Raw genomic sequence first — 10000 nt, 5'->3', positions numbered from 1 at the left:
GAAAGCTTTCCCCGCCGCTTCGGTCAGCCAGATGCTGCCCCCTGCCCGGACTTGGCCGCGGCTGCTGGTAGAGACGGTGCGTGGGGTTCGGTCGGTTAACGAGTTGCCCCGCCCGGACTTGGCCGCGGCTGCTGGTACAGACGGTGCGTCGGTTAACGAGTTGCCCCGCCCGGACTTGGTGCACGCCGAATCAGGAAGTCCGGCTCGGTTAACCAGTTGCCCGGGCCAGCTGCTGCGCGCAGATCGGGTTGGTTAACGAGTTGCCCAGCCGACTTCGCGGCGCGCCGATGGGCATAATTAGTGTTGTCGGTGTGGGCGGTAAATTCAGGCGCCTCTTCGTTAACCGGCGCCGCTGCGTTCGACCGGAGCTAGCTCGCCTCGGTCGACGGGCGGCCCTCCGCTGGTGGTGGTCCCACCGTGGACGGATGCCGCGCCTCGACCGTGGCTCCCGCCCGCCCGCCCGCCCGGGACTCCAAGTCTCGGAGTCGGGACTCGCGGGGAGCTCCGGTGGTCCGGCCGAAAGTGTCGCCGGCCGGCCGGCCGGCACAGCCCTCCGAATCGGCCCCCTTACGGACTTCCGCATCGGGGCCTTTGTCCGAAATTCATTCGGCCAAGGTTCCGACTCGGCGGCCCGGGCACCGGCAGGCTGCCCGAGGAGGGCGACCCCCCGGCCGGCAGAGGCCACCGAATCGGTCCCCATGCGGACTTCCGCCAGTGGGAATCGGTGGGAAAATCCGTCCGGCCGGACGGACGGACGGACGGACGGGCGAAGTCGCCGTTCGCCCGTAAATGCCGCCGCGCGGCCCGGGTTAACGAAGTGGGGAGGCCCGTACCGCCTGTCGACCACTCCTAGGTGGTCGAGAAAAACGCCTCCCCATATATCTCCGGGAACCCCGCCAATGCCCCCGTACAGAAATTGCATGTGTCAAAGGGGCGGCCGAATCTGACCCCGGCGGCCGGGTCTCTGGAACTCCGGGCCGGCAGCGGCCGGCAAATCCGTCCCGCATCGGGACTTCCGAAGCAGAGTCGGTTAACGAATTGCACGCGGGTAAATGGTTAACCGCAGCCCGGGTCCGGACACCTGGCTCCCACACGACCCGTCTTTGGGGGAGGTGGGTGGGTGGGCCAGCTACAGCAGCCTCGCGAGGGCTTGGCTGTGGGCTCCCCGGTTGCCGAGCTGCAGTGTGCCGGCACAGACGAGCGCGTTGGCTGGCTGGCTGGCTGGGTCAGCGTCTTCGCCGGTATTCGCAGAAGGTGCTAGCAGGTCCAGGGGCGGATTAGCCGCGCGCCGCTGCGGGACCGACGTACGCCCAGTTACAAAGACTGGGCGTTTTAGGGTGAGGGTGAGGGTTAGGGTTAGTTAGGGCTAGTGTTAGGGTTAGGGCTGGCGTCAGGGTTAGGGTTAGGGTTAGTGGCAGGGTTAGGGTTAAGGTTTGGCTTGTGCTCCTGGCAGGTCCCCGCGCGCCATAGCTCGGCGGGCTGCCGCGAGGGGGCGTCTTCGGAGGGCCGTGCCGGCCGAGGGGCGGCTCCTCCGTCGGGACTACAGGAGGTCGCACCGCCCATCGCAGTCCTCGGCAGACGTCGGAATTATTCCAAGTCCCGCCGCATTAGGGTTGGTTAACGACTTGTCCCGGCCGGGCTGGTTAACGACTTGTCTCGCCGACGTTGGTTAACGACTTGTCCCGGCCGGGCTGGTTAACGACTTGTCTCGCCGACGTTGGTTAACGACTTGTCCCGGCCGGGCTGGTTAACGACTTGTCCCGGCCGGGCTGGTTAACGACTTGTCTCGCCGACGTTGGTTAACGACTTGTCCCGGCCGGGCTGGTTAACGACTTGTCCCGGCCGGGCTGGTTAACGATTTGTCTCGCCGACGTTGGTTAACGATTTGCCAGGGCCCGGTCGGGCAACCCGATTGCCCGCCCGGGGATTGGGTTCGGGCTAGGGTTAGGGTTAGGGTTAGGGTTAGGGTTAGGGTTAGGGTTAGGGTTAGGGTTAGGGTTAGGGTCAGGGTTAGGGTTAGGGTCGGGGTTAGGGTTAGGGTCGGGGTTGGGGTTAGGGCTCGGGTTAGGGCGGGGGTTAGGCTTAGAGCTGGGGTTAGGATTAGGGTTAGCGTTAGGGTTAGGGCTGGGGTTAGGGTTAGCGTTAGGGTTGGGGCTAGGGTCAGGGCTAGGGCTAGGATATGGGTTGGGGCTTGGGCTGGGGCTAGGGTTAGGGTTAGGGTTAGGGTTGGGTTTGGGGTTAGGGTTAGGGTTAGCGTTCGGGTTGGGGCTAGGGCTCGGGTGAGGGCGGGGGTTAGCTTTAGGGTTAGGGCTGGGTTTAGGGCTAGGGTTGGGGTTGGGGTTAGGGTTAGGGTTAGCGTTCGGGTTGGGGCTAGGGCTCGGGTTAGGGCGGGGGTTAGCTTTAGGGTTAGGGCTGGGGTTAGGGCTAGGGTTGGGTCTAGGGTCAGGGCTAGGCCTAGGATATGGGTTGGGGCTTGGGCTGGGGCTAGGGCTCGTGCTATAGCCAGGGTTAGTTTTAAGGTTTGGGTTGTGCTCCTGGCAGGTCCCCGCGCGCCATAGCTCGGCGGGCTGCCGCGAGGGGGCGTCTTCGGAGGGCCGTGCCGGCCGAGGGGCGGCTCCTCCGTCGGGACTACAGGAGGTCGCACCGCCCATCGCAGTCCTCGGCAGACGTCGGAATTATTCCAAGTCCCGCCGCATTAGGGTTGGTTAACGACTTGTCCCGGCCGGGCTGGTTAACGACTTGTCTCGCCGACGTTGGTTAACGACTTGTCCCGGCAGGGCTGGTTAACGACTTGTCTCGCCGACGTTGGTTAACGATTTGCCAGGGCCCGGTCGGGCAACCCGATTGCCCGCCCGGGGATTGGGTTCGGGCTAGGGTTAGGGTTAGGGTTAGGGTTAGGGTTAGGGTTAGGGTTAGGGTTAGGGTTAGGGTTAGGGTTAGGGTTAGGGTTGGGGCTAGGGTTAGGGTTAGGGTCAGGGTTGGGGCTAGGGTTAGGGTTAGGGTTGGGGTTAGCTTTAGGGTTAGGGCTGGGGTTAGGGTTAGGGCTGGGGTTAGGGTTAGGGTTGGGGTTAGGGTTAGGGTTGGGGCTAGGGTCAGGGCTAGGGCTAGGATATGGGTTGGGGCTTGGGCTGGGGCTAGGGCTCGTGCTATGGCCAGGGTTAGTTTTAAGGTTTGGGTTGTGCTCCTGGCAGGTCCGCACGCGTCATACCTCGGCTGGCTTGCCGCGAGGGGACGTCTTCCGAGGGTCGTGCCGGCCGAGGGGCGGCTCCTCCGTCGGGACTACAGGAGGTCGCACCGCCCATCGCAGTCCTCGGCAGACGTCGAAATTATTCCAAGTCCCGCCGCATTAGGGTTGGTTAACGACTTGTCCCGGCCGGGCTGGTTAACGACTTGTCTCGCCGACGTTGGTTAACGACTTGTCCCGGCCGGGCTGGTTAACGACTTGTCCCGGCCGGGCTGGTTAACGACTTGTCTCGCCGACGTTGGTTAACGACTTGTCCCGGCCGGGCTGGTTAACGACTTGTCCCGGCCGGGCTGGTTAACGACTTGTCTCGCCGACGTTGGTTAACGATTTGCCAGGGCCCGGTCGGGCAACCCGATTGCCCGCCCGGGGATTGGGTTCGGGCTAGGGTTAGGGTTAGGGTTAGGGTTAGGGTTAGGGTTAGGGTTAGGGTTAGGGTTAGGGTTAGGGTCAGGGTTAGGGTTAGGGTCGGGGTTGGGGTTAGGGCTCGGGTTAGGGCGGGGGTTAGGCTTAGAGCTGGGGTTAGGATTAGGGTTAGCGTTAGGGTTAGGGCTGGGGTTAGGGTTAGCGTTAGGGTTGGGGCTAGGGTCAGGGCTAGGGCTAGGATATGGGTTGGGGCTTGGGCTGGGGCTAGGGTTAGGGTTAGGGTTAGGGTTGGGTTTGGGGTTAGGGTTAGGGTTAGCGTTCGGGTTGGGGCTAGGGCTCGGGTGAGGGCGGGGGTTAGCTTTAGGGTTAGGGCTGGGTTTAGGGCTAGGGTTGGGGTTGGGGTTAGGGTTAGGGTTAGCGTTCGGGTTGGGGCTAGGGCTCGGGTTAGGGCGGGGGTTAGCTTTAGGGTTAGGGCTGGGGTTAGGGCTAGGGTTGGGTCTAGGGTCAGGGCTAGGCCTAGGATATGGGTTGGGGCTTGGGCTGGGGCTAGGGCTCGTGCTATAGCCAGGGTTAGTTTTAAGGTTTGGGTTGTGCTCCTGGCAGGTCCGCACGCGTCATACCTCGGCGGGTGGCCGCGAGGGGACGTCTTCGGAGGGCCGTGCCGGCCGAGGGGCGGCTCCTCCGTCGGGACTACAGGAGATCGCACCGCCCATCGCAGTCCTCGGCAGACGTCGAAATTATTCCAAGTCCCGCCGCATTAGGGTTGGTTAACGACTTGTCCCGGCCGGGCTGGTTAACGACTTGTCTCGCCGACGTTGGTTAACGACTTGTCTCGCCGACGTTGGTTACCGACTTGTCCCGGCCGGGCTGGTTAACGACTTGTCTCGCCGACGTTGGTTAACGATTTGTCTCGCCGACGTTGGTTAACGATTTGCCAGGGCCCGGTCGGGCAAACCGATTGCCCGCCCGGGGATTGGGTTCGGGCCAGGTTTAGGGTTAGGGTTAGGGCCAGGGCTAGGGTTAGGGCTGGGGTTAGGTCTAGGGTTAGGGTTAGGTTCAGGGTTAGGGCTGGGGTTAGGTTTAGGGTTAGGGCGGGGGTTAGGGTTAGCGTTAGGGTTAGGGCCTGGGTTAGGGTTACGGCTGGGGTTAGGGTTAGGGTTAGGGCTAGGGCTAGGATATGGGTTAGGGCTTGGGCTGGGGCTAGGGCTCGTGTTATGGCGCTCGGCCAAAACTACGGCTTCCGCCGAATTCAAAACCTACAAGGTCCCGCGGCGGGGAGCAGCCGGGGGACGTGTTGGGAGCGACGTTCGGACCGAGGGGCGGCACTTTCGGAGGGTGGACCGGAGGTCGGTTAACCAATCGTCACGAGCCGGGGAACGGAAGAACTGTTCGCGCCGGGCTGCTGCCTAAGTCTTTGTCCTGTTCTGCCCGTCAGCACCGGACCCGGTCGGTTACCGCAGAGCCGGCTCGGGACTGGTTAACGACTTGTCCCGGCCGGGCCGGTTAACCATTTGTCTCGCCGACGTCGGTTAACGATTTGCCTGAGCCCGGTCGGTTAACCAATTGTCACGAGCCGGCGAACGGAAGAACTGTCCGCGCCGGGCCGCTGCCTAAGTCTCTGTCCTGTTCTGCATGTCAGCACCGGACCCGGTCGGTTACCGCAGTGCCGGCTGGGGTCTGGTTAACGACTTGTCCCGGCCGGGCCGGTTAACCATTTGTCACGCCGAAGTTGGTTAACGACTTGTCCCGGCCGAGCCGGTTAACCATTTGTCTCGCCGACGTCGGTTAACGATTTGCCTGAGCCCGGTCGGTTAACCAATTGTCACCGAGCCGGCGAACGGAAGAACTGTCCGCGCCGGGCCGCTGCCCAAGTCTTTGTCCTGTTCTGCATGTCAGCACCGGACCCGGTCGGTTACCGCAGTGCCTGCTGGGGTCTGGTTAACGACTTGTCCCGGCCGGGCCGGTTAACCATTTGTCACGCCGAAGTTGGTTAACGACTTGTCCCGGCCGAGCCGGTTAACCATTTGTCTCGCCGACGTCGGTTAACGATTTGTCCCAGCCGGGCCGGTTAACCAATTGTCACGAGCCGGCGCGAACGGAAGAACTGTCCGCGCCGGGCCGCTGCCTAAGTCTTTGTCCTGTTCTGCATGTCAGCACCGGTCCCGGTCGGTCACCGCAGTGCCGGCTCGGGTCTGGTTAACGACTTGTCCCGGCCGGGCCGGTTAACCATTTGTCTCGCCGAAGTCGGTTAACGATTTGCCTGAGCCCGGTCGGTTAACCAATTGTCACCGAGCCGGCGAACGGAAGAACGGTCCGCGCCGGGCCGCTGCCCAAGTCTTTGTCCTGTTCTGCATGTCAGCACCGGACCCGGTCGGTTACCGCAGTGCCTGCTGGGGTCTGGTTAACGACTTGTCCCGGCCGGGCCGGTTAACCATTTGTCACGCCGAAGTTGGTTAACGACTTGTCCCGGCCGAGCCGGTTAACCATTTGTCTCGCCGACGTCGGTTAACGATTTGTCCCAGCCGGGCCGGTTAACCAATTGTCACGAGCCGGCGCGAACGGAAGAACTGTCCGCGCCGGGCCGCTGCCTAAGTCTTTGTCCTGTTCTGCATGTCAGCACCGGTCCCGGTCGGTCACCGCAGTGCCGGCTCGGGTCTGGTTAACGACTTGTCCCGGCCGGGCCGGTTAACCATTTGTCACGCCGAAGTTGGTTAACGACTTGTCCCGGCCGAGCCGGTTAACCATTTGTCTCGCCGAAGTCGGTTAACGATTTGCCTGAGCCCGGTCGGTTAACCAATTGTCACGAGCCGGCGAACGGAAGAACTGTCCGCGCCGGGCCGCTGCCTAAGTCTCTGTCCTGTTCTGCATGTCAGCACCGGACCCGGTCGGTTACCGCAGTGCCGGCTGGGGTCTGGTTAACGACTTGTCCCGGCCGGGCCGGTTAACCATTTGTCACGCCGAAGTTGGTTAACGACTTGTCCCGGCCGAGCCGGTTAACCATTTGTCTCGCCGAAGTCGGTTAACGATTTGCCTGAGCCCGGTCGGTTAACCAATTGTCACGAGCCGGCGAACGGAAGAACTGTCCGCGCCGGGCCGCTGCCTAAGTCTCTGTCCTGTTCTGCATGTCAGCACCGGACCCGGTCGGTTACCGCAGTGCCGGCTGGGGTCTGGTTAACGACTTGTCCCGGCCGGGCCGGTTAACCATTTGTCACGCCGAAGTTGGTTAACGACTTGTCCCGGCCGAGCCGGTTAACCATTTGTCTCGCCGAAGTCGGTTAACGATTTGCCTGAGCCCGGTCGGTTAACCAATTGTCACGAGCCGGCGAACGGAAGAACTGTCCGCGCCGGGCCGCTGCCTAAGTCTCTGTCCTGTTCTGCATGTCAGCACCGGACCCGGTCGGTTACCGCAGTGCCGGCTGGGGTCTGGTTAACGACTTGTCCCGGCCGGGCCGGTTAACCATTTGTCACGCCGAAGTTGGTTAACGACTTGTCCCGGCCGAGCCGGTTAACCATTTGTCTCGCCGAAGTCGGTTAACGATTTGCCTGAGCCCGGTCGGTTAACCAATTGTCACGAGCCGGCGAACGGAAGAACTGTCCGCGCCGGGCCGCTGCCTAAGTCTCTGTCCTGTTCTGCATGTCAGCACCGGACCCGGTCGGTTACCGCAGTGCCGGCTGGGGTCTGGTTAACGACTTGTCCCGGCCGGGCCGGTTAACCATTTGTCACGCCGAAGTTGGTTAACGACTTGTCCCGGCCGAGCCGGTTAACCATTTGTCTCGCCGACGTCGGTTAACGATTTGCCTGAGCCCGGTCGGTTAACCAATTGTCACCGAGCCGGCGAACGGAAGAACTGTCCGCGCCGGGCCGCTGCCCAAGTCTTTGTCCTGTTCTGCATGTCAGCACCGGACCCGGTCGGTTACCGCAGTGCCTGCTGGGGTCTGGTTAACGACTTGTCCCGGCCGGGCCGGTTAACCATTTGTCACGCCGAAGTTGGTTAACGACTTGTCCCGGCCGAGCCGGTTAACCATTTGTCACGCCGACGTCGGTTAACGATTTGCCTGAGCCCGGTCGGTTAACCAATTGTCACCGAGCCGGCGAACGGAAGAACTGTCCGCGCCGGGCCGCTGCCTAAGTCTCTGTCCTGTTCTGCATGACAGCACCGGACCCGGTCGGTTACCGAAGTGCCGGCTCGGGTCTGGTTAACGACTTGTCCCGGCCCGGCCGGTTAACCATTTGTCACGCCGACGTCGGTTAACGACTTGTCCGGGCCGGGCCGGTTAACCATTTGTCACGCCGAAGTTGGTTAACGACTTGTCCCGGCCGGGCCGGTTAACCATTTGTCACGCCGAAGTTGGTTAACGACTTGTCCCGGTCGGGCCGGTTAACGATCTGCCAGGGCCCGGTCGGGAACTCGATTGCCCGCCCGGGGACTGTTGTCTTGCTCCACCGCACGGCCGGGGGGGTCGGTCGGCACGGCTAACGAGCCGTCCGAGAACTGCCGGTTAACCAGTTGCCCGGTGGCAATTCGTTAACTGAGTCCGCTCCGGAAGTCTGGATGCGGGTCGGATTTGAGGGTCGTAGCCGGGCAGGAGTTCCAGAGGCTCGGCAGCCGGGGTCAGATACGGCCGCCCCTTTGACACATGCAATTTCTGTACGGGGGCATTGGCGGGGTTTCCGGAGATTTACGGGGAGGCGTTTTTCTCGACCACTTAGGAGTGGTCGACGGGCGTTACGGGCCTCCCCACTTCGTTAACCCGGGCCGCGCGGCGGTATTTCCGCACGCTTCCCAAGGTCGCCCGTATGGATTTTCGGACGAATTCCCAATGGCGGAAGTCAGTCAGCGGGACGTATCCGCAGGCCCAAGCCGACCGAGGGGCAGCATATACGGGCTGACTACCGGTGCTCGGGCCGCCGAATCGAAACCTTGCCCGAATGATTTTCTGACAAAGTCCCGCGGCGGGGAGACGCGAGGGGACGAATTCGGAGGGTCGTGCCGGCCGAGGGGCGGCATTTTCGGTGGGACTACCGCAGGTCCCTCCGCCAAAAATAGGGCTACGGCCCGATCGAAAATCTGACCAAGTCCCGCTGCGGTGAGCCGCGAGGGGACGTATTCGGAGGGCCGTGCCGGCCGAGGGGCGGCATTTTCGGTGGGACTACCGCAGGTCCCACCGCCGATCCGAGACCTTGGCAGAAGTCGAAATTATTCCAAGTCCCAACTCGGAAGTCGGAATGAAGGCTGATTCGGGGCCCTGCTGCCGGCCGAAGCGGACGATGCACGGCGGCACTACCGGAGGGCCGACCGCCGACAGAGGCGCGTGCTCCCGGCGCCGCGCCGGTTAACCAATTGACGGCGGAAGTCTGTGAAGGTCGGATCCAGCCCGTCGGGCGGGCCCGAGGTGCGACGAGACCGGCGTGAGCTCCGGGCGTCTTACCGCCGGTTTGACACACGTCATTGTTGTACGGTCAGTCGCGGCGCCGGTTAACCAGTTAGGCCCGGAGAGCGCTATGAAGGTTGCATTTGCCCCGCCTGGCCGGGCCAAGGTACGACCTGCCCGGCAGGACTTCCGGCAGGCGTCCCGCCGACTTGACACATGCAATTTCTGTACGGGGGCATTGGCGGGGTTCCCGGAGATTTTCGGGAACACGTTTTCCAGAGGCACTTAGACGGATTTCCAGTGGTACGGTTGACACACGAGACAGACAGACAACACAACACACACAGTGCGGAGGCCGAAGTGAACCTTTCGGGGGTTATTTCGGACTCAGTAAGCGGGAGGCCAGGCGAGCTCCGACTTACAGTGATTTTATAGACAGAAAAGGCTTTTGAATGCTTACCGAGGTGAAGGCAGACGGGAAGTCCGAGGACGCGCCAGGGGCTCCGGACAGGGTCTGAGCGGGAACCGTGGGCGACGGCCGGCAGACCGACGGGTAGCCAAAAGCCTTTTAGGAGGGGAGCACGCACTTTGTGTGACGGAGACTTGTGTGGGAACCAGCCTGCCACGGGTGCCCTCGCGAGTGTCGTCTGCGGAGACCTCTGTTCCCCGATCGATGCGGCTTGGTCGGTCCTACCTTTGGGAGAGGCCGAGTGGAAGCGACGGTCTCGACACGTGCGGCGAACTTCCACGCTCGGCTCGTTACCATCTCCGGAGGTGGGTTGATGGGTCTGCCGCGGGGCGGCCCGATACCGACCGAGGTCTTCATGCTTCGGACGGAATTGGACGTTGGGCATTCGCACGTTTGCACCGCGATCGATCAGCCGGATTCCCCCGCCGGCGGACGAGACTGCTGCGCCCACGAATGACGGGGGCCGGGCGGGCGGCCGTCGACCATCCCGAGAAGGCAGGCACACACGCGCTCCATACCTAGGCGGTGAAGGTGCGGACCTCACCGGAGCG

The sequence above is a fragment of the Hypanus sabinus genome, unplaced genomic scaffold (assembly GCF_030144855.1).
Source record: "Hypanus sabinus isolate sHypSab1 unplaced genomic scaffold, sHypSab1.hap1 scaffold_1095, whole genome shotgun sequence".
NCBI lineage: Eukaryota > Metazoa > Chordata > Chondrichthyes > Myliobatiformes > Dasyatidae > Hypanus > Hypanus sabinus.
The sequence above is the reverse complement of the archived record's forward strand: the minus strand, read 5'-3'. Positions refer to the sequence as shown.